This window comes from Vidua macroura, chromosome 3 (assembly GCF_024509145.1).
Source record: "Vidua macroura isolate BioBank_ID:100142 chromosome 3, ASM2450914v1, whole genome shotgun sequence".
Lineage (NCBI taxonomy): Eukaryota > Metazoa > Chordata > Aves > Passeriformes > Viduidae > Vidua > Vidua macroura.
In genome coordinates this window covers 98552099-98578525 of record NC_071573.1, presented here as the reverse complement: position 1 = coordinate 98578525, position 26427 = coordinate 98552099, and the positions used below count along the sequence as shown (strand labels likewise).

At 39.9% G+C, this 26427-nt stretch overlaps 1 protein-coding gene across 4 annotated transcripts in view; it reads right to left on the bottom strand.

Moving 5' to 3' along the window:
• RNF144A (ring finger protein 144A) overlaps positions 1-25948 on the bottom strand; it is a 62985-nt gene extending 37037 nt beyond the window's left edge. Inside the window, exons 1-3 of one of the 4 annotated variants that reach the window (XM_053972224.1) lie at positions 25753-25945; positions 12680-12746; positions 11039-11121 (exon numbers count right to left, since the gene is read on the bottom strand). The gene's annotated coding sequence lies outside the window, so the exon portion shown is untranslated. Of the gene's footprint in view, positions 1-11038; positions 11122-12679; positions 12747-24701; positions 24827-25752 lie in introns of those variants that run through there. The other 3 variants (XM_053972226.1, XM_053972223.1, XM_053972225.1) reach the window with 3 other exon arrangements.
• Positions 25949-26427: the final 479 nt, after the last annotated feature.

Below are 26427 nucleotides of genomic sequence, written 5' to 3'. Positions count from 1 at the left end.
CATGTTGGTGTGATACACAAGACTAAGCATAAGGAAAAACTTGGGATGGGATTTAGACTGCCCAAGATAGTTATGCTACTGCTGGTGCCTAAAGAAGCAGATTTTCAGGTAACTGCCTACACTACTTATTCAGAGAGAGGAAAGAAAGTGATTCTGAAGACCTTCAGAAGAAGACAATGTTTCTAACACCAGGCACCTCAGCCAAAGGGAAAAACCCCACTCAAACAGGGAAAAAAACCCCAAACCACCACACATGTTTCTGTAAGAATTCTGTACCCTCATAATAAACCAAATGGTTTGAGCTATACAGTGGGATGAATTATATCAGTACATTTCCCCCTCTTCCACCAAATACTGATAAAACTGATACAGCCTGCTCAGTACATCCTGCAGATAGGATCTAGTCTGATCAACACTAGCTGCTACTCACTGTTTTTCTTACTAGTAGTCCTAAATTTAAAAATAGATAGGAGAACAAAATATTTGTATCGTTATACATATCATCTGATGCCTTACATGATAAAAATTACAACTATCTCAGCTAGGACATTTTATAACAAATCTTTGGCCAGAAAAACTTGATGACTCTGGATTCAAATCTCTCTTTTTGTACAGTTCAAATCCAATTGATTATTCCCCAGCTTCCCCCTACAAGTTTTGTCTTTTTATCTCCTGTTCTAATTTCCTCCTGCTTGAAGGAGCCTGCCCTCTTCCCATCATATCATCTGTAGCAAAATCCAGTTCTTCACTCTCACTGTCCTACTAGGCAACTGGCTGCTCCTTTCCTCTCTGGCAAAGGGGCATTTTGCCTCTAAGTACAGTCCTACAAAATTTAATTATATTTTGGTCTAAGTTAATATCTCAGCCATGCTAGCTTGATGAATAAAGTGGTGTTTGTTTCCAAGTTTCATCTCACACATCCAGAATTCCATGTTCCAACTATGTGTCTCCATATCTTTGTATGACAGCCAGCACATGCCTGTGCACAGATACATCACTCACACGGGCCAGGGAACTTAAAGATAGATGTTTAAAACACAACAGCACCGGGATTACGGACAGATGTTTAGTTTTTCTCTCTCTTCTAAGTGATGGTCTGGTTAAGTCATTTAGCACAGGCCTTGCAAGACCTTCAAACAACACAATCAAGGGAAAGTTCTTATGTCAGTGTCAATCACCAAATTTGCACGCACCAAAAAAAAAAAAAGAATCTGATGATTAGAACATCACCTAAGTCATAAGGAAGAACTGATAACCTCTTCTGTCCCAAACTTACTGCATAACTGAACAGCTCATACAGCTTAGTCACACAAACACTTTAGATAGTACCTACTACACCACATGGGCTGAGCAGAGGATGTGGGGATGAGTAGTGCATTAGCTGCATGAGTACATGTTTTCCTGCACTTCTCCCTCTGCAGAGAATCAGCATGTAACAGTATTCTCAGGGGTATATTATATTAGCCTCAACATCAGCTCCAGCTCTAATCCTTCACAGTAATATTACTGTTGCACAGTAATGCTTCCAGCTTTGTTGCTGTTTTTTCCTCCCTCCCAATCTTAAAACAACATTTGCAGTACAACACACATATAAAACCCTTGTTTACTGCAAAAAGCAGCAGCACATGGCAGAGACCATGCCTAACGCCTCTGCAACCACACAGGCAGAGATACCAAAACCAAAGGCTGAAGTACTGAGGGCATGTAGACATAACTGAAAGCATAAGAGGGAAGAAAAAAAAGAGTACAGATTCACCATAGTGATGGTAATGCTCTCTTCAGGGCTCCCCTTGTCTAGGTAACAAATACAGTAATTTACAGACCTCTTGATTTTGGGAACACATGCAGAGAAATTCTATTGGGATTTCCTCTGTACCACTTTCTACACGTGAGGACAGCTCAAAAGTCAATAGGTGTTGGTCTCTGGTTTATTACTTCTAGTTTACATTTAGTTTTCTCCTTTTACTCATGAATAATTGTAGCAAATTAAGATTAAAAATTAAATTCTGGCACTTGAACTATAGTTTCCTTCCACATTTACAACAAAATGTTAAGGACAAGCTTCTGGAAGTCCTACAGTGGCAAATCACTTTCCCTACCAATTAATTAATTTAATAAAGACAAGAGACAGTAGGCAGAAACTGATACACTGAAGGTTCCACCTGAATATGGGGAAGAACTTCTTTACTGTGGAGGTAACTGCACAGGAACAGGTTTCCCGGAGAGGTTGTGGAGTCTCCCTTACTGGAGAAATTCAGTACTGAATTTCTGAACACAAACCCACGCCGTGTGCTGCAGGATGACCCTGCTTGAGCAGGGAGGTTGGACTGGATGATCTGCTGCAGTCCCTTCCAACCTGACCCATGCTGTGACTCTGACTTTTGGGATTTTTAACCTTTATTATTATGGAAGAGACTTGGCTCTTAAGTTACACAAAGAGAAGAGATGTCAAAAGTTATTCAAGGAATATACCAATAAAATATACTCAAAAATAATTTAACTAAAGCTTTTCTAACATGGAGTTAGCAAAATCAATTTGAATTGCAATAAAAATATAAATAAAAAAGGATGCTATTTTACTGTAGCATAGCACTACATAGCACTGTATTGTTGTGAAGAGAAAGCTGAAGGTACTTAAGTCAATCCCTTATGTCTTCTACATACTCCCATAATTCATCCTGTTAAAGAGGAAACACCTCAGGTACCAATGGTGCAGGCATTAATGCCTAGTGCACCAGAGTACTTAGCTCTGCTGTAGATTCAGTATGCAGTGAATGTGACAGCCTACTCAAGAGAGGAATTGCCTGCTACCATTTTCTATCATCTCCTAGCACTTCTAGACCATATCAACCCCTTCCCCAAATTAACACAGATGTTGCAACTGATAGTCAGTCCTGCTGTTCAAGATACACCCCATGCTGAACATCCACTGGAGCACTTTTGGGTTTTCTATCTGTACAAACCACCTGCATCCTGCTCAATCTGTAACTTTTACATGCTCATGCACACGGTCAGGAAGGATGCTGAAACACAACCCCCACTGCACATCTTGTGGGTCACAGTGCTGACCTGCTTACTAGCAGAAAGCATGCTGGGCACAGGGATGGAAAACACCTACTTATTCTTCAGTTTCCCAGCAGAGAGATCTGGTTTGCTGCATAAAGCAACTGAAATTTGCATAGACTTACTCTGGCAAAGAGAACAGTGTTTTTACGGCAGCTTAAGCTTGTGGCTATTATTCTAGGGGTTCATAAAGAAAAGCTTTAAAAACAAAAAGTCAAACAAAGAGCTTTTTCAGTGAGTCCTGATGGTTTTTACAAGTGAAAATTATCAGAATTAAGTGATTTTATTTCCTAAAGAAGGAAATCAAATAAAGCAGTGATACTTATATGTAAAGCATTTACATATACAATATTTCCCCTTAGCCACTTCATAAAATGAGCTCCTTCCACAGGTAAAAATGATTAGTCTATTATCCATTACCAAAAAGGTAACCAAAAAAAAAAGGTAACTAAAGCTTGTCCCACAAAACAATATCCAGAAAAAGGCCAAGAGTTCTTTGAAAACATGCTCTCCTTATGTAAAGTAACTATGTCAAGCCTTTTACATTGGACATCGATTATGTCTGAAAATACCTTTTCAGGACCTTGACATATATTCATATGGGTACTCAGAACGGTCACAAACAGTTTATTAACAGAAATCAACTGCAAATTCCTCTGTGGGGAAAAGATTCTCTTATGTTTGCATGGTGCACACTGTAGTAGGCCAGAGGTTACAGAAGTTTACATCAATACAAGCAAGCTGTAAGACAATCCAACTAATATCAATAGCCTTGGTACTAAATTCTCTGCCTCAGGGAACATGAATAGCTGGATTTAGTGAGCAGCCATTTTCTACAGAGCTGTTTGGGTATCAGGAAGTATTCTGATACAGTATTTGCCTGAGCAGTTCTGATTCCTGTAGCTTCCATCCCTTTGTCTGCAGCCCAAAAAAAGTAGACCAATCAAGTCAAGTTAACATTGAAATAAGCAATAAAGAAAAAAAAAAAGTTTTTTTCTTTAAAATGTTATGACTAAAAAATGAATTTAAAAATGGTAGGCAAAGATACTCTACACTTCCCAGAGGTCAAGTGTATATTTCAGATAGTAGGAAACTTTCCAAGTTCAACTCATGCTTTCCCAAACCAAACAAGACACAAACCACAGAAGCCTGCCCTCTTTCCAGCTGCTGGGAAGATCACAGATGAGGTTGTTCATTATGGTTCCAACCAAGTAACATGGCACACACACCACCACCCACCTCTTCAAACATACCTTTTATTTAAAGGGAATCCACTGTACTTAAAAAAATACGTATTTTTTTTAAGTTCTTTAGTTGTTACTTTTTCCTATTTACTTTAATGGTCAAAGTGTTTTATGGCCAGGACATTGTGAAAAAACAGCCAGAAGTCTGACATACTGGTTTAAAACAGACATTTAGAAAGGAATTGCTGAAGGGGTTCTAAACCAAACAGCACGGATTACAACCCACTGTTTAAAATTAGGTTTTGTGGTTGGTTTTTAGATATTCCTAGTAACAAACTCAATCTGATTGCTCTTTCTTTCTCTGAAGTTATTGCACCTAGCAATCTAGGAGGCCAATAATAGAAGTTTCATTTTAAATATGACTATTAATGTTCCTAAATATAGTCTACCACATGACTGACCTGTGTAACAGGTCTTAAGTCATTCTCTAGGTTTTGTTGGTTTTTTTTTTTCTTTGACCAAGACAGTAAATTCTTGACTAGGACTTAAAAGTTTGACATGTTATTGGGATTAAATAATTTGTCAATATTAAAACTACACAGAAAAAAAAAAAAGCTTTCAGGAAGGAACTAAACCTGGAACATGTTGTGTATTTAATGTCAAGAGCCTATCATCAAAGAACAACTGTTCTTTGAACAGAACAACTGTTTAACCATCAAAGGTATCCCACATTTATTTTCTGAAATCTTTGGGTAAATCCTACATTGTCTGCTAACAGAGTATTTTGTCCTAGTTAATTTGCAAAGGCAGCCCTTGAGTTTCTTTCCAGCAGGAAACTAATTAAATAGATTCAAGAGCAAAGCAGTGCTACTTTAAAAAATAAACAAGAGGGAGGAGCACAGGAGCTGGCTGCTGCTTTTCCAAAGGAGCTGGAACAAGCCATTCCTTTAAAAGCTGGAGACACAAAGCAGTGCATCTCCTTTAGACTGGTGAGCACAGATGGGAGCAAGAGCATCACAACTTGAACCAAGGTGCTTGGTGGCCTTCAGAACTCACTATGCTGGGAAAGGCTAGAGCAGGGCAGTGTAGGAAGACCCTATAATGCAACAGAATAAATTCAGGGTTTGTTTTCAGCCACACCAAACTGTTCTAGATGGAGAATAGGGAGGATTTAGCATCAGATATAGCAGACCAGCTGTAAGCCAAGGCATACATAAACTGTAAACCTGTGAAGTCTAATAGCTGAAGTCATGCAGTTGAGTTAATGGGGAGTTTGGGAATATGACTCACAGAACAACTAGGTCAGTAACTACCAGCATATTCATAATCTATCTGTACTTGAAAAGAACAAAAAACCCCAAACACCACTAAAGAAGACCCATGGGAGATGGTGAAAATGAGAAGGATATGTAGACCAGGAAGCATCCAAATATTAGATTTAAACACATATAAAGCAAAAGCTGACCACATGTGGCTTCTAACCATGTGGTTGTTAGAAATTAATAAAAGTAACCAACCATTTGTAAAAATAGCTAATAAAGATTTTAAAAACATAAAAAATTTAAGCACTATAAAAAGAATGAATTAAGGACACAGATAAATGGCACTAGAGTAAGAATTCAGAGTGCTGGGCAGAGACCTCTTCATGCGGGTGTTGAACAGTAATACAGGTTCTCATACTTGGGCACAACACTTTAATACTGAGCAACAAACTGAACTTAACTTCTAACCACAGAACTGAATCACCTGAGCTGGCTTGAAGAGGATGCTACAAATAACCTGAAATAACCAGGAGGTCTGGGTTCTTGCAAAGACAGCAGTGGTCAGAGAATTAGCAGATGGGAAAAGCAGGCAAAGTGGTATGTAGTGCATAAGACAATATAATTATCCTGTGACAGAGACAGTTTGTGCTCTCTCGTGCCTTCCCTACTAACACTCAAAATGAAATGTTTTCTTCTGTGGAGACTGGTTTTGCTGTTTAGTTAAAGAAAGCAGTATTGAAAAGTAGCTGTTGGGCTTGGAACAGAAAGCGCTGAGGTTTGAGAGGGCTCCCAAGTGCCTGGAGAAGTTCTTTCCATATGCCCTGAGAAAACCAGCTTGCTTGTGCAGCTCAGCTTATGCCTGACAGACCAGCCACCAATCTGCTTCCTCCCCAGGCCTGAACTCAAGGTTTGACAGAAATGGCAACCAGCACCCCAATTTATAACAGAGACATTAAAAGGACTGCTGAATAATATGGCAAGCTGTAAATCAGCCTTTTACCATGACAGAAAAGGAAAGGGATGAAGTGGGCAGTTTCCCTCTCTGAGATCCAGATCTCTCTAGCAGTTTCATTCCCATTGGCAGTTCTTATACTGCAGTGTTATTTCAAGCCAAGCAGCAAATTTTATAGAAAAGTGAAACTGGATTGAGACATGCAAAATGCAAGCCAGAAGAAAGCAGGAAGAGCTGAATTTGTAACTCCTAGGGATAGGAGGAAGATTTAGTAATACTGACATGACAGGGAACATAGAAAGAGCTGTCGATCCTTACTAGGATCAATACCTTACCAGGAGAATGGAAAACTGATCAGAGAAAATTAGAGGTTCCACTGTAATGTCTGAATCTAGGGACAAGAAAATTTCTCAAGTACTGCTGTAAAAGAGTTGTGTACATTGCATTAAAAAAAATAGAAAAAGTGGAAGAAAGCTTGTGAAAGCTTAGGAACTGACTGTTATGCAGCAACGAGATTCTTTTGCAGAAGACAAAAAATTGCTGCAAGGCGTGCAGTGGTTACTTAACTTTATAAAGGTCAAAATACACAAACAGCAGACAAGTGTCTTGACTTGCACCTCTTTCCTTGCTTCATACATTGCCAGTACATTTCAGCACATTTAATACTTTGTACATTTGTAGTAGTCAGTGTCCTCTATTTCCTTTCTTACATGCTGAGCTGGAGAAAATTAACCATTCCCAACACCACTAACTCTTGCAATCCCCTCTTAACAGAAAAGTGATCAATTTTACAGAACCTGGAACAAACTACAGAAAGCCAATGTCACATATACGTAGCATCCGTATAAAAAGTAAACATTCACAGCCAGACTTTGACCTACAAACTTCAGAAGAGGTGAGAAGTAACTCCTGATCAGGTTTTGGTACATGGTACGACGCCAAAACATTCCTGTGTTAGAAGCTAATACTGCTTTCAAAAAAAACCTGCTGCAACAACATAATGACAGAAATATAGGAAAAAACCCTCCAACATTTGAAACAAAGCCTCAGAAATGCAATCTACAGCTATTTATTTCATAGGATGCTAAGTTCTTCTGCACCAGCAGAGGGGCATTTATAACTAAGAATTAAAAGCAATGAAGGCTGAGAAGGCCATGCCTGGTCAGAACCACTTCCATGTTGATCTGAGCTAGCCACAGACCCAAACACATAAGTAGCCAGGTAAACAAAGAAATGCAGATGGCTTAAGAATGAGCAGAGATAATTTACTTTTAAAAATTTTGCATACTGATAAGTATTTCCCACCTTCAAACCCTTCTTTATTAGTGGGGAAGATTTTTTGTGACTAAGGCAAATACATACATCTAGTTTTTCATCTTGTTTCATTAACTATAATTAAAAATAAATTTTATTTTGTGGCTGACATCACAGAATGAGTTTGTCACCTCCACAATGTAATTCTTTCTTTATGTCACAGGCTGAAAAAACACTTTGACGTTTGTAGACAGATATTTACATCTTTATCAAAATTTATTTTAGCTAACAGTTTCGCATGTTGGACCGAGCCAAGTTGTCTCTGGCTACTGCTATAAGACATAAAATAATAATGATTATAATAAGAATTCAAATTATTGCTGTATCACTAGATCTTAATCACACACTTGTCATTAAATTATGGTACAATGATTCAGTTTATATAGGTCTCAACTGCCATTAAGGTTACAGACAGCTACTTAGAAAACATCTTTATCTGAAGCAAAGCCAAAGTATTTTGATTGTTTCCTTCCACAGTGAAATGAAACATTAGAACTACTTTAAGGTTACAAACAATGGACAGAAATTATCAACTCTAATAGAAAATCTGACAATTTCAAGCCAACACTAGATGATTAGAGAAGAATTTTGCATTTTACTGGCACTCTGACTTTCCCCATCTGCTCCCTTCTCTCCCTACTAATGAGCAGGAGCAAGCTATGAAAGCATGTCTAAATATGACAAGAGCACAAGCCTCTTTAGATGCTTAGGAATAATCAATGAGCTGTCCCCCTGTGTTCATTATCACACAGACAGGAGTGGCAGGATCTTGCCTGCCAGATGAGGAAAATCAGAGGGCAATGCTCCTCTGCTTTGTATTAATCATCTGAGCTATGTATGGCATGTTCTTGTTCTTTACACAAATACCTCATGATCATCTGTATGCCACAAATATTTTCCAGTAGAGATCTCTGCCAGGACATATTCCATTTCAGTAATCCCTTAGAGCCATTTCAGTGAAATAGGGTTGGAAGGCAGCAGAAAGATTCAGGAACTCAAGGCACATTTTAACTGTGTATGTTCACAAGATGTCAGAGTTGCCCTCACACTGACTGAAGGCCAGGAAAGATCATAGAAGTTCACAATTGTTTGACTTTTGCCAGAACATATCACACTCAAATTAGGTTTCCTCTTGTTTGAGAAAATGAAAAAAAGACTGACCAGTTATGCATACTTTTCCAAGACAATGGACACAGCTCCTGAGAGATTTTTCCCTCGTCTTTCAGAAAATGGGATATGGTGCCTGGAGAAGTCTGAGCATCTTTAGAGGTACTTCAGGAGAAAACTAAACAAACAGCAAGGTGAGAACAGAACAAGCTGCACTGCTGAAAGAACACAGTGGTGAATGGGTGCAGAGGAAGACCATTATGCCTGAAGGCACAGGACTCTTCAGGAGAGGGATGGAGAGCTGAAGGAAGGGGGAGAGAGAGGCTGAGGGACCTTGGGGTCATTTAGCTTCCCACAAGGAGATCAAGAAGAGCTATGGTCACTCCTTGAATACCCATGATGCAGGGCAAAGTACATCACTAAGTGGGAGAGGAACTCTTTCAAGAAATCATTGACCCCAAGGACAGACATGTATAAACTTGCCATTTCCTACTTCTTATAAAGATTTTCTTCAAGTTTCTAAGTATCAGGAATGAATGATGTTTCTAGCATAGTTTTCTAAAAGTAGGAAAAATGCTGGTTACTTGTTAGCTGAAAGTTTATGAAAGGAACTAACTATAGCACTGTGAAGGACAAAAAAAAAGTATTTCTGCTTCTCTGTATTTAAATTTTAAAACAACTAGTTAAAGACAAAAACAATATAACTGTAGATTTATTTTTTTAACCTCAACTTTTTTTTAAGCAAGGGATATGAAAAACAGTATCAGACATTTTGGTTTCAAAATATATGTTATCTCTCTTCTTCCCCCCTCCCACTGAGATTTTCTGCTTCTAAAAAAGGCATGAAAATACAGACCTTTACACTTAGTATTAAAAATGGAGCAGAAAAAAAAACAGATGAAAAATATTTAAACTAGCTATATAATTAAGAAATACTTTTTTATATTAAGATATGTTACTCAAGGAGAGCATACAGATTTTACATTAAATCTTCAATACTTAAATATAAGCCAATGAGGGTATGATTATGTTTTCACAAGAGGTCTTTCCTGTAGTCAAAAGGAGTCAAGTAAGAACACTATTACACTTTGATAACTAAGCCAAGAACATGAGTTTCAAAGAAAAGGAGGGGAAAAATTGTACAATCTTGCTAGTAAGTGTATGACTTTTTAGTAATATTTCCAGAAAATGATTGTGTGCAAAAGCAGCATTGCTTAGAAAAATGGAAATCTACCAACAGAAAGTCACAAGCTCAAGCAAATAAAAAAATCTAAAAATGCTATTATTTCTGCATATAGCTATATATTAGAGCAAGCATACTGCAGAACTTGGAGCTGTAGTGATATTCACAGGATGACCTTTCCCAAACCACAGAGAAACAGACAGGTTTTAATTTTTTACACACAAGTTCTGCTGCCTTCTAAAAGATCTGAAACTAAATATGTGCTATGTTTTTTGTTTGACTGGAGATACATTTACCATTTATATCAATAATTTGCTATGGTGTACATATAGAACTGTAGCTATCTCAAAAAGGAAATCACTTTATTATCTCTCTCCTTTATGTGGAATATGAAGTACGTGGGACATATGGAGTACACAGGAAAGGGAACTATTAAATCAAAAACCATATATGAAAGCACAACAGGCTCTGTTATAGAGATGAAGTTATATTTTTATACATGTGTATATATATACACACATATCTATGTTGAGATTTAAAAATGAAAGCCTGGTGAGCTCATTTTAGGTGGTACCGTTAAACTTTGGGGATTGATTAAGCTTTGAGGATTGATATGAAACAAGTCTCTGTGACTTGGATTTTGCTAGGAAGCTAATTAGAATGCAGATTTGGTTGTTTTCCTACATTTCTTTGGTAAATGAACCAACCCTTTTCATGGTAGAGCTCCATAATTAAAAGCAAACTTTGACAAATTCCCCCCTTTTATACTACCCCAGGCTATGTGGCTTCCACTTTTATGGGGAACCACAAGAGCAATTCCAAAGACTGCAAAACCCATCTCTCAGGTGTGTTTTTCCCCCTCTCACAGCTTCTGTTGGCATAAGAGTCCTAAGAAAGCGTGGTTGCATTGAAAATTGCATCTGTCTGTGCCCCAAGGCCAAGTGTTATCAAGACAGTCAAGGCAAACACCTACCACAACAATCTCTCCTTTGTCAGTCACAGGGATCCCATGAGAAAGCACCAACCAGTCTGTGATTTTGGTAGTGTTAGACAAGCCTGAAAGACAAAAGATAAGGGTCACATTTTATTTCAACTGACCATATAAAACCAGAACTGAGAGTTCCATTTTGCCAAGTAGCTTTTAAAATTGTGTGATAGCACAGTGTTAGCAGACAAAACTTTGTGGTGGACTTGGCAGTGCTGTGTTAACAGTTGGACCTGATGATCTTAGAGGTCTTTTTCAACTAAACAATTGTATAATTCTATGAATTCAGAAAACAGCAACTGGCAGGAGTCCTACTTTCACTGCAAGCTATTTCCCATTTTTCAGATTTATCCAGTAGTGTTTTTTCTCAGAAATAAACCATCAGCTGAGTTCCTTTCCAACAAATACTCATAAAACTTATTTACTCAAACGAAGTATGTAGATTTTCAACATAAAATCTGCCTTTTGTTATCAAATATTAAAAAAATGCAGCTTGGAATAAGTTTATAGCCAAATACACAAAATTCTCATCTTCCTTATTCATCTTAAGTTTTAAACAACATGCTACTTAAAAATATTTGTAATTACTGGAGTATGCCTTAACATTTAAAACTCCTAAAAGTATTTAATTCCTGCAGCATTCTCATCCTCCACTGATTTCCATTTAGAGGGAGATGTGATATGGGAAAAATATCGACCATACTTTTAGAAAAAACAAATAGTAATTACTGTTACTCAGGCAACCAGTGCTCAAAAAAAAGCTCAGATACATGTACTCTAAAATTCTAAACTACTGATCAGTTATTCAACCAACAGGTGTGTCACCAAAACAAGGTTCCCCTCTCACCTCTTCCACATCTTCCTCACTTCAATTTTCCCCTCCTACTTCTTTAAAACAAATCTTGCTTGAAAATTAAGAAAACTGACAAAAATTGTTATTGCCCTCTTCCTAAATTATCTTGACATTTCAGGAAGAAAATCAAAATTTATTTTCATTATGGCCTATCAACTTGCAAAATAAAAAAACTGTTTCCTATACTTCGGGGTCAGAAGGTCCATAGGATATATCAGATTGTTAACCTGAACACCACAAATTATTACACATTTTCCAAGTACCCCGACAGCAAGATAAGTAGCTTTTACATGGATAACAAATACTGCCTAGGCATACAACCTGCCTTGGGCTGGAAACCTCGAGATTCACCACTTTCTCTAATGGCAGGAAGGGTAATTTACTGGTTTGAAGAGCTACAGATGTTCACATTTCCATTTAGCTCTTCAGACAATGTTTCTACTTATGTTTATCACTCTAAATGGGAGGAGGAAAATTTAGAAAGGAAAGTAAAAGAATTGAGTACAACACACTTTCTTGTCAAAGCAGCTAAGATGTTCAGTCTCTTGAATTGTCAGGGTATGGTTAGTGCTTAAGCTGCTTTCAAACTCATTTCCTAAAGCTCTAGCACAGATGTTTTTCATCGCTTTTGCCAGCTCTCCTTTTTAACACACAACTTGTCTTGGGCCAGCGCTCTCAGTCATTGCATCAGCTTCATCTGACTTATGCATCTCCTAATCTCCTTCTTCCTCTTAAAACCTTGTCCTTGCCAGCACCTTGCTCAGCACTTCACTAACCTTTCTACCAGCGCTGCCTTCCTGGGGGCCTCTCTCCCACTTCTATCTTGCAAAGGCAGGAGAGATCCTGAGGAAGCAAATAGTTCTTTATCAGCAGTCTTTGTCACTCCTCCTGTTTGCTCCTGGGCAACCTCTTCCAACCACAAAAATTCAGTTTATCCTCTCTACAGAAGGACCTCACAGATTTACCTCCTACTCCAAGTCTCTCACTCTCTCCCCTTATCCAAACTGGAAATTTCAACCCTTCTCTCTGACATTTCCTTGGAATTATCCAGCTATTAAGTTAAGCTCTACACAGATGGACAAACCACCACCTATCTCCCCTCCCATACAGACTTTCCCAAGAGGCTCTTCTTAAATAGCCAGCACCCTGCCAGTGCCCCAGCCTGCAGGCTGATCATTATATTCAACAAGAAGCAGTATGTCTAAATCCTGCAGAAAGAGCATGCATATAATGTACATAAAATGCAGTCTTTTTTCTGATCTCCTAAACAAATAAAATAGTTATCCTGGTTTATAAAATTGTATCCTTTTATCCTGAAAGATCTTCCTCCTTTTCTCAGGCTTCAACCAAATGAATTCAACTTCAAGAATTTCTGAAAGGGCATAAGCAATGGTCATCTCCTGCACATGTTGCTCGGCTATTTTAACTCTTTTATTGCTATTTAATCCATGTAAACTGCCCCCCAAATGCTTTTCTCATAATTTAATAACCTTCTCAGTCTTCTCAGCCTTTTCTCTTGATCATTTTTTACTAATGTTTTATCCTGTATCAGCAACTAAGCAATTTAGCTCACAAAAATGACCCGACTAATCAATCCATTGAACATTTTTTAGACATTTATCTTTGGATGACATGAAGTCTGTATTAAAATTACCTGGACAGGAATCCAGTAACTACTATTAAAAATGCAGGTGGAAAAAAAAAGCAGTTGCTCACACTCCACCCTTTCCATATTACATCAGTTCCAGGAATTTTTTCACCACTAATAATTATTGTGGCTCTTTCTATCCACCTGAAGGTTTTCAAAAGACCTTTTAAAGATGTAAAAACTAGGATCAAATACAGAATTTGAGCATTATTGTCATTAGTAACACCTCTATCATGACAGGGGAAACATGCTTATTTTATAAATCCCATCAACCAAGGATTAAATTAGTCCTATCTTCCCTTCCTATAACAGAGCATTGATACCTTAAGAGTCCTGTATCCAGCTTGATCCCTACACTTCTGCAGAGTTGCTGTTCTCCAGGATGCAGTCCCTCATGCTTCACGTCTGGAAAACTTTTCACCAAGAAACCTGAACAGCTACATCCTGTATGTATACCTTTGGTTTTACTTATCAAAAAGAAATAAATCATCCTTTGTGGCTACTTACTTTTTATTACAATCTGGTAAACAGCATAATTGAATGCTTTTTTTTAAGCCTCTGTCTTAGAAATGAAGATGTTAAATGGCATCTTGCCTAGACTCAGTCCTGGATTGTGATTCTCAGTTTATTTCCCACACATACCTAACTACCTGTTTATATTTTACAGCTGGCTGCTGCTCCATTCACCTGGCAGGCTTTTGCTGATGTAGTATAATGGTTTCCTAAAAAGAAAACTGTATTGTACAGAGCCACAAGACGACAGGCAGAAGAATTAAAAAACCTTTGTCAGCCTCAGCACAGGACCAGTGGCAGATGTGGAAAGAAAGACTGTGGGATCTACTCTATATTTGTGTGACAGCCCATGGGTGATCTGTTTTTTTTGTGTCAGTCAAGAGTAGCCAGGAGGCACAAATGGCCATGAACTCATCTCTCTCCACTTCATCCTGTCAGAGCTTATGATGCAGCTCACAGCCTGGCAGCCACAGGGTCCAAGGACAAACGCTAAAGGGCACACAGCAAAGAGGATGAGGTTTGACAGGTTATATGCACAAGAAGGAATTTCAGATTTGGATTCTCACTTTACTTACAGTGGTGACAACTTGTGATTATGCAAAACATATCCTCAGCAGCCTCCTTAGCTTTGTCAGGAGACAGCATTTCATACAGTCCTACACTGTCAGCCCTAGTCACAGGGGGAAGAGAGTGAAAGATGAGATCCCTCAGCAGCACCAGCTCCCACAGCAGCCAGGGTTGCAACACACTTTTAAAAGGGAAATTCTGCTGTGCAAGAATAGGCCACAAACAAATTGAAAGCCTGTGCCAAGGAGACACAGAGCTACATCCTGGAAAGTTCAGCAAAATTTAAGCATACAGCTTAGAGTAGAGAAGCCCTTATGAACTCTGGGTAAAGCTCCTTGCTGCACAGTGCCAGCTTAAGTATGCTGTTGGCTCAAGCCAGGAGATGAAATTCCCATGGATTCGCTGAAGCAGAGTAGGAAGCTACCCACCTGCCACATCCCCTTCTTCCCTCTGGTTTACACATCCCACAGCATTTTCTCTTGGCAAGCGATATTCAGGTTACCACGGCTCAACAGCTATTTCACTGGCTGGTTCCCAACAGTGAGGTGCTTTTCATCAGATCACATGTGGGAAGGTCTTTAAAGGTTTTTTACAGAAAGCAGTTACATGATTTCATATAGACAGAAAAGCTCAAAGCACAGTGATAAAAGGCATTTTAATAGATCCATTCATACTAATACAGGAGATACTGTGTGCTGAAAACAGGGAAATTTAAGACATTTCTAGCATGATAGGCCAGAAGATTTAATTGCTAGCTTTGCTTTGAACTTGACAGCTATTACTACTCTACTAACTCTTGGATGCACTTCTAAAGAAGCTTTGTCATTTTAAATTTTTAAGAAGAGATGGCTGGATTTAACTATCAGGTTTATTATAATATATATAATAAAAAAGCACACAGAACTGAGCCTCTGTGAGAAGACAATTCCCCACACACCTGCTTATTAAAAAGCTGAAATGGAAAATGTCTTCCCTGTATTTATTCTTCCCTCCAAAGAAGAACAAACAATCAAAACCTATGGTTAAAATAATGAAATCACAATTACATATTCATTTTACCAGATAAGCTTTTCTAAGCCTTCCAGAAGATCCCCAAATGTAGTCACGTTGACTAAATATTGTATATTTTCCTATAAAAAGGTAGAGGTAGGCATATCACACCATTTCAAAAAATAATAATTTTTTGGGAAAAGAAAATGCTTTTTCCACATGGCCAGTCTAATTTCCTAGGGAAAAATATTAAAATAATTTGACCATAATTGGGATCTGAGTGACGTGTAAAAACAGTTTAAATTTTGCAACTTTCTCATAATTGTATGAGAACATAAACCCATTTTCAATTCCCTCATGAGCATGTATTTTTAAAGTTATTGTTCATTTACAAGTGCTAGAGAGAAATTAAACTAAAGAAGGGTCTAAGGTTCAGTCTGACCTAGAAATCAACACAGACTTAACCTGACCTCATTTTGTCAGTCAATCACAAATGGACCAATGAAGTTGCCCGTAATCTCAGATACATTGAGACACACAAGGTATTTGACTGAAAGAAAAAAAAAAGGAAATGCTCTCTTTCGTTTTGAAGACCATAGATTCACATTCCTTCCTTCTTGAAACTTGACCACACACGAGGTGTACTGGGTGAAGAGAAACACACTGGGCAACTCCTTTCAGGCTACAAAATGGCCCCACAACACAGGAAGAGGCGCAGATGTGAACTGAGGTACAACTGCATTTTGCATAGGCTAAGCCAGATGGACTAACTTGGCAATGGCTCCACCACTGCGACTGGCAGTGAGCTGCACAGCCAAAATAAAGACAAAACAGGAGGCAAGAAGAAATGAAGAAATTGATAAAATGGCATTATCCCAAAGCATATACTCCCTGTAACCCTGGAACTTCTGGGGATCGTCTCCCTATGCCTATTGGAGGACAGCTGTCTCAAGGTGACTGTCCGTACTCTTCTATATCTTGTGCCATATCAGACATTTCCCAAAAGCACTCTACCAGTTAAGAGAGGACTATGGCTCTTGGATGGAAAAGGGAATTACATATGCAAATTATCTTCAGTTTTCTGCCTCAAAACTAAGTCTGGAGTCTTAAAATCAAGTCAACTAACCAACAGCACCCTCCTAACACACACAGGAGAACACACACAGGGACTGTGCGAAAAGAGGGAAAAGATCCAAATAGGAATTATCATGAAGGAAAATACAGCTCCACATACAGAGCACACAGCCCCTTCCCTGTGTGCTCATTTATGACAAGGCATGCAATACTGTAATTCCCACCACAGCAGCCAAAGGCCACTCAACCTGGCTGCCTTCATGGCTAAAACCAGACAACCTTTTGAGAGGATTCTGGAATAACTCACATCTTTCCCATCATACAGCACTGCTCACTCATCGGTCTTCAAGCCTTCACTCATCAAGCTTTCACACATTAAGAGTTCATACAGTTTAAACTGTACCATCAGATATCCAAGATTTGGTCATTTTGGGACATACTGCCCCAAAGCCACTCTTTGCATCTGCATACTTTGCATTTGTGGTACTTTCCCGGAATAGGTGATATCTACAAAAGTATACTGCATTGAAAAGAAAATCACTGTATTTACATTATTGTTTTCTGAGGAATTCATATCTTTTTTTTTCTTTGACTGTTTCATTATACTCCTTAACTGTTAACATCCAAAGAAAATGTCAACATTCAAATCCAGCAAATATTTTTGGAAATAATTTATGCAAAGTATCCCTATTTCGAAATATCCTCATTTCCTTATTTCTATGTACTGAATGGCTGCTGAGTAGGAAGAATATGGAGGAGAAGAAACTAGAGAAGGCCTTTGGTATTATTATTATGAAAAGTAACTTGTTTTAAAGAAATATGAAAACAGTATATTCAGGAAAAAAGCTCTCTGAGGGAATCTTTTCTCATCCCTGCAGACTTTCCATTACTGTAGGTATGTAATAGTTTTAAATATCAGGAGCCACCTCAATTAAAGAGAAAGTCAATTTGGCACTTGGACTCCCTAAGAACATAATTATGCAAATCACAGAAGGTTCTATTACAAAGCCCTTTTGAGCATTCAATAAATGCATTAAAACGACGCACTTTATTGGATGCACATATTCAAAAATTAAGTGTCGATATAAAATAGGAACACAAGTCTTTAAAATTATTCTTTATTCTCTTGTTACAGCATTTACTGTTTTCCGGTAGTGGAGTTCTATGTATTTTCACTAAATGAAAAAATCAAAGCCTGACGAATGCCTGGGAACAATCTCATTGAGTAACCTCTGATTTCTCCCACCCAAGCACTGAAACAGTTGGACAGCAAACACAAAAGACTTTAGCTAATATGAAATACCTAAACTCAGGTCTACAACTGCCGCAAAGCATTTCCCACACATTTCTAGGAGGACCTATTTGCTGATGGACAGATACTAACCTTCTGCAGCCTTTCAGCAATTTCCAAGAGCTTAGACCCATACTGTCTGTCATTTAAGCCTGCTTGTTTTAAGTTTCTTTGACTGTAAAGATTTTAAGAGAATTATTTCCTCTCTTTCCCATAAAGCTCCAGATACTGTGAATTCTTCATAACCAGTAGGGCTGAATAAGTCCCAAGTTAAGGCAATCACATGGAAATTCCCTTGGTATTGAGAAAACAAATGCATTTTCACATTAGTTGAGGCGATTTTGATAAGACATCCTTATGTGCACATATTGTTTTACCCTGGAACTCTCCAGGTTATAGTTTCAGTAACATCCTGTCCAGCACAGCACAAAAACTGTTTTGTTTTGCAGGGTTTGTTGTGGTTTTTTTTTTCCCCTCCAAAAATAGCACCATCTTTGCCCTTCCACAGTTCAAGATCAGAATTGGTTGATAGCACAGTGAAAATACACTGTCATTTTAATGAAGAGGATGGGCTCAGTCTCACGGGATGAGAAATGAAGCTGCACGAGAAAAGATACTAAGGCGAAAGGGAGAAAGCAGAGATCCTCACTGCCCTTGCAGCAATCCCTTCTGAAGCTGCCACTAACAGCAGTCTTGCCAGCCAGCAAAATGATACATCACTATTATTAGCACAATGAAGGGGCATGATGGTTTGACTCTTCCTTATATTGGCAGCTGTGGTAAATCATCCCATCCAAAAGCAACTATTCCTATTAATAAAAGTTACAAGGACATGCCTGTGTTGGTCCAGTACAGTACAGTATTGACCAAAACAGTAGAATTATGCAGGACAGGAAACAAAATCAAACCAAAGAAACCCCCCAAAAACCCCATGCAGACCTTTCAGAGAAGACAGAGCAAAACAGTAAACTTTACAAAAAAAAAAAAAAAGCAGCCCCTGAAAACACATACATCTGTAACTGCAAGAAAGCTTCACAACAGTAGTCTAAATTGAAAAGCAGGGAACACAGTCAAACATTATATTTTATTCAAATCTGTGAAGTTCACCTTTCTAAGAAGCTAGTGGAAATGTGAAGTGACTGATGCAAATATTTAGCACTAACTGACAGTTTGCTAAAAAGGTATCACATTCTTTGGATTTATGAGTTGTCTATGAATTTGTCATACATATTTAGTCAAAAATCAAGGTAACATCAACTGAAATTAGAACTACCCTGTTGCTCCCTCTGAAGTGAGATTTTATTTTTAAGACAATGACAAGCTAGAACAAAAGAGAACAGAAGACAGAGAAATGGCTTATCACACACCTAGTGACTCTACAGATGTAAAGGGGTTACGACATTAAAACCACTAAGAGCTATTGTGTTTCACCCTCAATAAAAGCCAGTGGTAAAACATTTAAGAATGGATTTTCAGACATAAATCCATTCAAAGTAAATGGCCAACGCTGCTACTCCAGTGGGACATTACATCATGCAAGAAAGGAGACAGACGACATGACGTTACATATTCTGAACACCACCACAGCTGATGCCCCGTGACAGCAGCAGTTTGATGGAGCCAAGCTGTTTGCTTCAACAAGCAACAGAGGTGAAATACTACAGGGGAGAGAAGGATGAACTCACACTGCAGAGAATGGCTCCCTCAGAGCCACAAGGATCCAAAATACATGGCACAAGCAAACACACAGAGCAGAGCCACCAACAGCATGGAGGAGTGCCAGGGTCAGCAGCACTGCTTTGAGCAAGCTTCACACAGCACCAATTCTTCCAGCACAACCTTCCCCAAGGCCAGGGATTGTCAAATCACATAGTAAAGAGAAACAAACAGGTTTGTAGCCCTGAGATAAACTTACATCCTGCAGGTGAGTATGAATGGATGAGCATCCATATGCTCTGAAGGTTTTTAAGTGCTTACCATCAGAACTATACATAATACATACTACACCCTTAGGAAGCAGCTGGCTTCAGCTCCTGTAGCAACTACAAGGTCCACCATCATGTTGTGCTTAACCTGTATCAATTTCACCTTTCAGTGATTAACAGGAAGAGAGGACTGCTCTGTTTTACCTGAGGCACAAAGCTTACGTCAGCTCAGTGTTTGGAGCAAGCCAAAGCCCAGCAGGCTCCAAGTGTGGTCCTGAGGATCAATGAGACCAAACAACAAGATGGAATAATCATAAACAGCCCATTTGAGCTGGCACATGCATCCTACAGCTGTGACTGAGTTTATCCTACCTCTCACAGCTTTCCAGCAACAGTGAGGCCTAATGAATACTGTCACATCTTTGCTAGAAAACTAGACACACACACACACACAACTAAAAAAGTAACTGACACCAGCAAAACCTGGTGATTTAAAGTAGAGAGAAATCACCAGAAAACCTTTCAAAATACAAGTTATCAATAAATATCAGAAGTAAAAAAAAAAAAAAAAAAAAACCTGGAAGCTCTAATAAAAGCTGGGGCTTGGTTTGGTTGTTTTTATTTAAATATGGGCTGCCTTTCCATAAATCTAACATACCTTATACACCCTCAACATGTATCTTTTGGTCAGCACTTTTTCCACAAAAGTAAGAATAGAGTACACATCAAAGGTAAAAGTAATGCATAATTAATCTAAGAAAGTAGGTGTAGGTGTCTTCTCCTCTAGGCTCAACTGCATGATAGGAAATGCATTATTCATGAAGGAAGATGATGGTACAACATTAATCAAGTCAGCATGACAAGACAAACAAAGACCACAAGATGTATTCAACAGATAGCAGTGTGCAAAAGTGATCAGCTAACTGAAAGGTTCACACAGAGTCTGTTTACAGAAAACAAACACTGAGGAGAAATACAGAAATAAGACTGAACTGTTTCAGTTTGTATCCTATTAAATCTTGTTCCATTTGGGGAACAATTTTTATACGATACAACTACAAAAAATGTTTCTGGTGTCTAAAGAGTTGCTATTACAAAACGAAATTAATAAAAGAGCTAAAACAATTATTTTAACAAACAGGAATTCACATAAGCAGGGCATGTATGAAGAACAATAATAAAATATTTTTAAAAAACAGTGAATCTTTCCTTTCTCATGCACTTTTTGCCATATTATAAAGCTACTTGGGGCTAAAGACTAACACTTGCTCTTCTTCATATTCAAAACTGTCGCAAAAATATTCAGAAATGAAAGAACAGTATAACTTTAAACAGTGTCAAAAATAGAAACACAATATAAGTTGATTTGTAAGCAACTGGGCCAGTAAAACCCAGTTTCCTAGGAAAGTGTGTCAAAGTTGCAGGAAGAGTTCAGACTTCAATCTGTCCTTCAGCAGGCATCTTTCCATCTGTCGAGGCTACCTACTGCCAGAAAAGGTGTAGGTTTATTGGACATAAGCTACCACCCTCTCACAAATGCAACTGGAATTGCTCAAAAGGTTTAGAAATTGAGAGCAACAATGAAAGTCAGACATTCCCAGAGAGTTGCATGCAATCTCTATTTTCTCAAAAAAACAGGCTAAATATATATATATACACTGACTGCACATAGCTTGGTCTTGAACTTGAAGTTTCTGTTATGAGCCTGACCACACAAGTCGCAGAGCACTGCTCTCATTCTGTCTGGATGGATGCATCTCTTAATACGGGAATAAAGAGATGAAGGGAAAGCTGTAGGAATAGAAGGAAACCCAGACTGAAAAACCATTCATTTTCCTCCTAAGAGGACAAACACTGTCTGAAGCATCAGGCCCAGAAAAATACAGTTGCTTTACAGAATGCAGCAAGACCCCTCCTGTCACCCAGGGAGGGTGCATTTGGGCAAGGAACAGACTCTGCTCACCCATATCACCACAGCCATCCGGTGTGGTCACTGCAGGGAGGCAGTCCTGACTGAAAACATTGGGTAGGAGGACAGAAGGCAACCACTTCTGATGCTTTTGTCAGACCTGCCCCCATCACAGAAATGAAAAGAGATGTTTATACACATACATTGCATAAAATGTTCTATGCAGCATATGTTTTTTACACATACACATAAAAAAGTGTATATATATATATATATATATATATATATAAATATCTATGAGATTATAAAATCCACACACAGATCTTCATCAATGATCAAACATGAAGAAAATCAACTGCTGAACAACAAAAGAAATAATATGTCTAGGAAGAAGCTGCTCATGTATGTACCTGATTATCAAGGGCTAATGATGGATTTTTGCCTTAATATATTTTCCTAATTCATTTTCATATTCCTTGTATTTCATATTTCTGGCTAATTATAAGAGCTGCCTGCAAGGACTGGATGTGTAGAACAGAATACAATTCTTATGCTATGTATGATCTATTTAGTAGAGAGTAGAGTTGAGACAAAGGCTGGTCAGCTGAAACTGTCTCCAAGAACCATAGTGATAGCTTTCATAGCCTGTAGTTCAAACTGGAGTTTTATGGTTACACGAAATAACCCAAATACTCCAGAAACAGAACAGTCAGTGAAATTTCCAAGTGAAATTCAAGAATAATGACTCCAAAACTATGGAATCTGGCTGTTCACAAGCAAAGCAGTGATCAGTCCAAATAAAGCTGAACATTTGTGTGTAATGAAAAAAATTACACCTGAACCTGGTAAGTTAGAACTTAATTTTCCAGACAACCTGCAAGACCTGTCCACATTCTGAAGTATTTCATATGATTCATTGGACATCATGAAGAAGAAAAAGTTTGTATTTATGAGCTTTAGTGCATTTTTTCAATCACAAGTCATTTGCATTCAATATAAACAGGATGAAGTTGTACTGAACTGTCATAGTGATACGCAGAGGATAACAGCAAGGTGTTTCAATGCAACAAGCTACCACTCACTTGATATTCTATGAATGAAAAGGTGAAAATGTTGCTGTATTAAGGAAATAACAGTCATGCCAAGACTAGAACAGTCTTGGCAAGATATTCTGTCTTCACAGTAAATAAAAAGTTACCAGACATACTGATTCACTTTCTCTGTTCCTCTTTTTCTTCAGCCTTTTAGAAAATACACTTAATGGTATAACCACTATAAATGGCACCATCAGCAAACAACAAGCTATTTGAAAATCCATTTTATATTATCTTTATTATCTCCAGAATTTGCTGACTGCATATGGAGAAAAACTGTAAGCATTTCTGATCCCAGTTGATTAGGAAATACAAAAAACATATCACTTTGCAGCAAGCAGCCAGAAGAGCAAGTCTATTTTCAACAGCTCCTTCCTCCCAGCCATCAGAAGTGAAAAACAGACATTATCATTATGATCTTTTTGTCTGATCGCCTTCAAAATTAATTTTATGAGCTTGTTTCTGCAAAGCAATACAGAAAAGGATCTTGCCTTATAAAAAGAACAGCTGACCACAGCCTAAGTTAGACACAGCAGAATCACTACGCCACTCAAAACGAGTGGTGGGTTAGTTTGTAATTGTTTTCCATTTCCTTTCTGTAACGCAAGATGCAAAAAGGAACACAATGAAAAGCAAGTCTTCTAATCAATCCACAGATTACTAACTCAATTGCCTAACTATTGATACTAATCCACAGGAAATATGGTAAGTATAACAGGTTCCAGTTCCCCTGCTGCATCAGGTCTCTTAAGAGAAAAAGGTCTGTGCTCGCTGACCAGGCTGCAGGATGATCAGACCCATTATTTTTCCCCGAATCAGCACTGGGAGGGCAAATACGAGTTTTCTGCCAGCCTATGAAAGCATTCTTGTAAATACAGCAGATACACTGAAGCCATTCATACCCACTGTATGACACTGCAGCCAAAACTCATGTTTAAGACAGCAGCTTTGTCCTTTGGCTTAACTGAAAGAAAAGTTGTCAGAAGTTATAAAAAAACTCCACAGGAAATCTGACAAATACTTGGAATATATTATTGGGAAAAAAAATAAACAACCCACACTTGGAACCAAAGAACTTAAGTGACTATACAGTCTTTTTTCCACATACAAATTATTGCCTTAAAATACTGAATCAGGCAAAAAAAACCCAGTCTGTAAGTGTTACTTCTAATAGTGTAAATGTGTAACTTTTAAAACTGCGCTTCAAGGGCAAAAACCTACAATAACTGCAGGCAACAAACACATGATTTGATCTAGCAACACCTAGGATATGAATCATGGTGATTTAGATATGAGGGGAAATCAACCCTCTGTTTTACATAAAGGATGGCTTATTGAAAGTAGTTATATCAAATTGAAACACTTATGATTGTAGTATTATTTCAATCACAAATGGTTTTCCCCCTCATAATACACAGATTGCACAAGAAGATAATGATAATGAGACATGATGGCCAAGGAAAGGGCGGGAATAAAAAAAAAAAACTTCATCCCAGGGGCAAGGATGGCTGTGGGGAAAAATCCTGTCTTTTTCAAGAAACTCCTAAACAAAAGGAACTATTTTTCCCTCCTACCACTACCCTTCTCACTTGATCTTGCTTCTCTTGGGTATTTAACAGACTTTGTCAGGACACCTAGATACCTCACTGCCAGGAAAAAAATAATCTAAGTTTTCCCACACTGTAAAGTCCCATTATAGTATAAACCAAGCATTTTCATTAAAAGGTACAAATCTCCCCCTCACTGTACTACAACCTCACACACTCTTTTACCCACCCCAACCATACCTTCACTAGCTTCTGATGCCTGTGAGAGAAGCACACACAAGAAGACAGGCCAGCCACCAGAAGTTTAAACTACTGATGTAATCTCTCCAGTAGCACTGTGCCCAAGAACATGTAACTTCAGCTTAGCCACTCCTGGGCCAGCACTGATAAGCTAATGTGAAATGAAGCAATCCATTTCCCAATGTAAACAGTTGTATGGCTACACAGGGAACAATATAAACAAATGGATCTATTTATAAATCATCATTTACGCTTGTTGTAGAACGGGAATATTATGTTCCAGGGCAGAAGTGACAGTATTTCCAAGAATACAGCAAAAATTCAAAGAGCTGGTATCTTCTTCCATCAGCCTGCCCTGCTGACACTCCCTGTTTCAGTTCTATAGAAGCAATAAACACATGATGCAGGGCCTGATCTGTTTAGGAACAAGACACCCTTGATCCAGCGGGTGGGGAGACAACCTCATTGTCGTACCTATGGGTTCTTCCAAAAGCTCAAAAAAAAAGTCAACGGTAATATCACTTCAGCTCAGGGAAGGAAAATCCGAGCCTTACTCCTACTTCTTCCACCCCTGCAACCCGAACGATCCGGTTTCTCCCCAGGCTGCACACTCCGGTTGTACCGAGAGCACTGGCTGGGGGTGGCACTCCACAGACCCCTACACTCATTATTTCCCCCTGCCCGAAGAATGACTACTGCACTCCAGGGCACTGGGCTCCTTCGAGACGTTTTCGCTCGTTTATGGAAACGCCAGGACAGAGCACACGCGGGGCTGAGCTGCCGCTGTCATTACGCCCCCGACGCGGCGCTCCGCCGGCAGCCTGCGCCCCGCAGCCAGGCACCGCTGCCGACACAGCGCCCCGCCGCCCGGGGGCTCCCGGCGGGCAGCAGCGGCGGGGATACGGCAGCCGCGAGGAACGCCCGCCACAGCCCCTCACGTAAAGGGGTCGAGGGTGCTCCGCGCGCTCCGGCGCCGCCTCCTGCTGCCCCAACGCCCCGGGAGGCGCCCCCGCTCCCGCCGCGCCGGCTCCCCCGCTGCCCGCCGCCTTACCGTGCCGCTGCAGCCCCTGCCGGCGCGGGGCGGCCCGCGGGCGGTGCGCGGCGCTGTCCCGCGCTATCCCGCTGAGCCGCGGCAGGACGCCGCCGCCCCAACCATGGTCTCCACCCCCCGCGGAGCCGGAGTGTGCGCGGCGGGAGCCGCTCCCGGTCTTTTCTCCGACGGGGGAGGAGGAGGGTGGGGTGAGGGCGCGCGGGGGCGGGCGCGCCCGCGGCGGGCGGGCGCCATTAACGGCCGCGCTCGCGCCGCCGCCCACTTTGAAGCGGCCGCGCCGCGCCAGGCACAGCGGCGCCCCCTGGCGGCGGCGGGAGGCGCCTCCCGGCCGCGGGCGCGGGGATCCCGGGATTTCCCGCTTGGCAGCACCGCCGGCCTGGGCGTGCCGAGCCGAGCCGAGCCGCCGGTTGTACCGTGAGGCTTTTCATCTGCTTGAAGCAATAGCACCTCTGGTTGCCTGAGCGTGATAGGCCGGGCCCAGCAGGTCCGTCAGCGGCAGAGAGAACAACGGGGCTGGTTGTGCCGAGGAGGCGGGGGGTTTGTCCTGCCTGGCAAGGAAGGAAGAGGGGGAAAGCACGGGAACCATGACGGGCACGGCGGTTCTGCGGGAGGTGTCCGAGCTTCCCTGGTGTCGGTGTCAGTGCGGAGCAAGGGCCGGTGCTCCTGCGGCAGGCA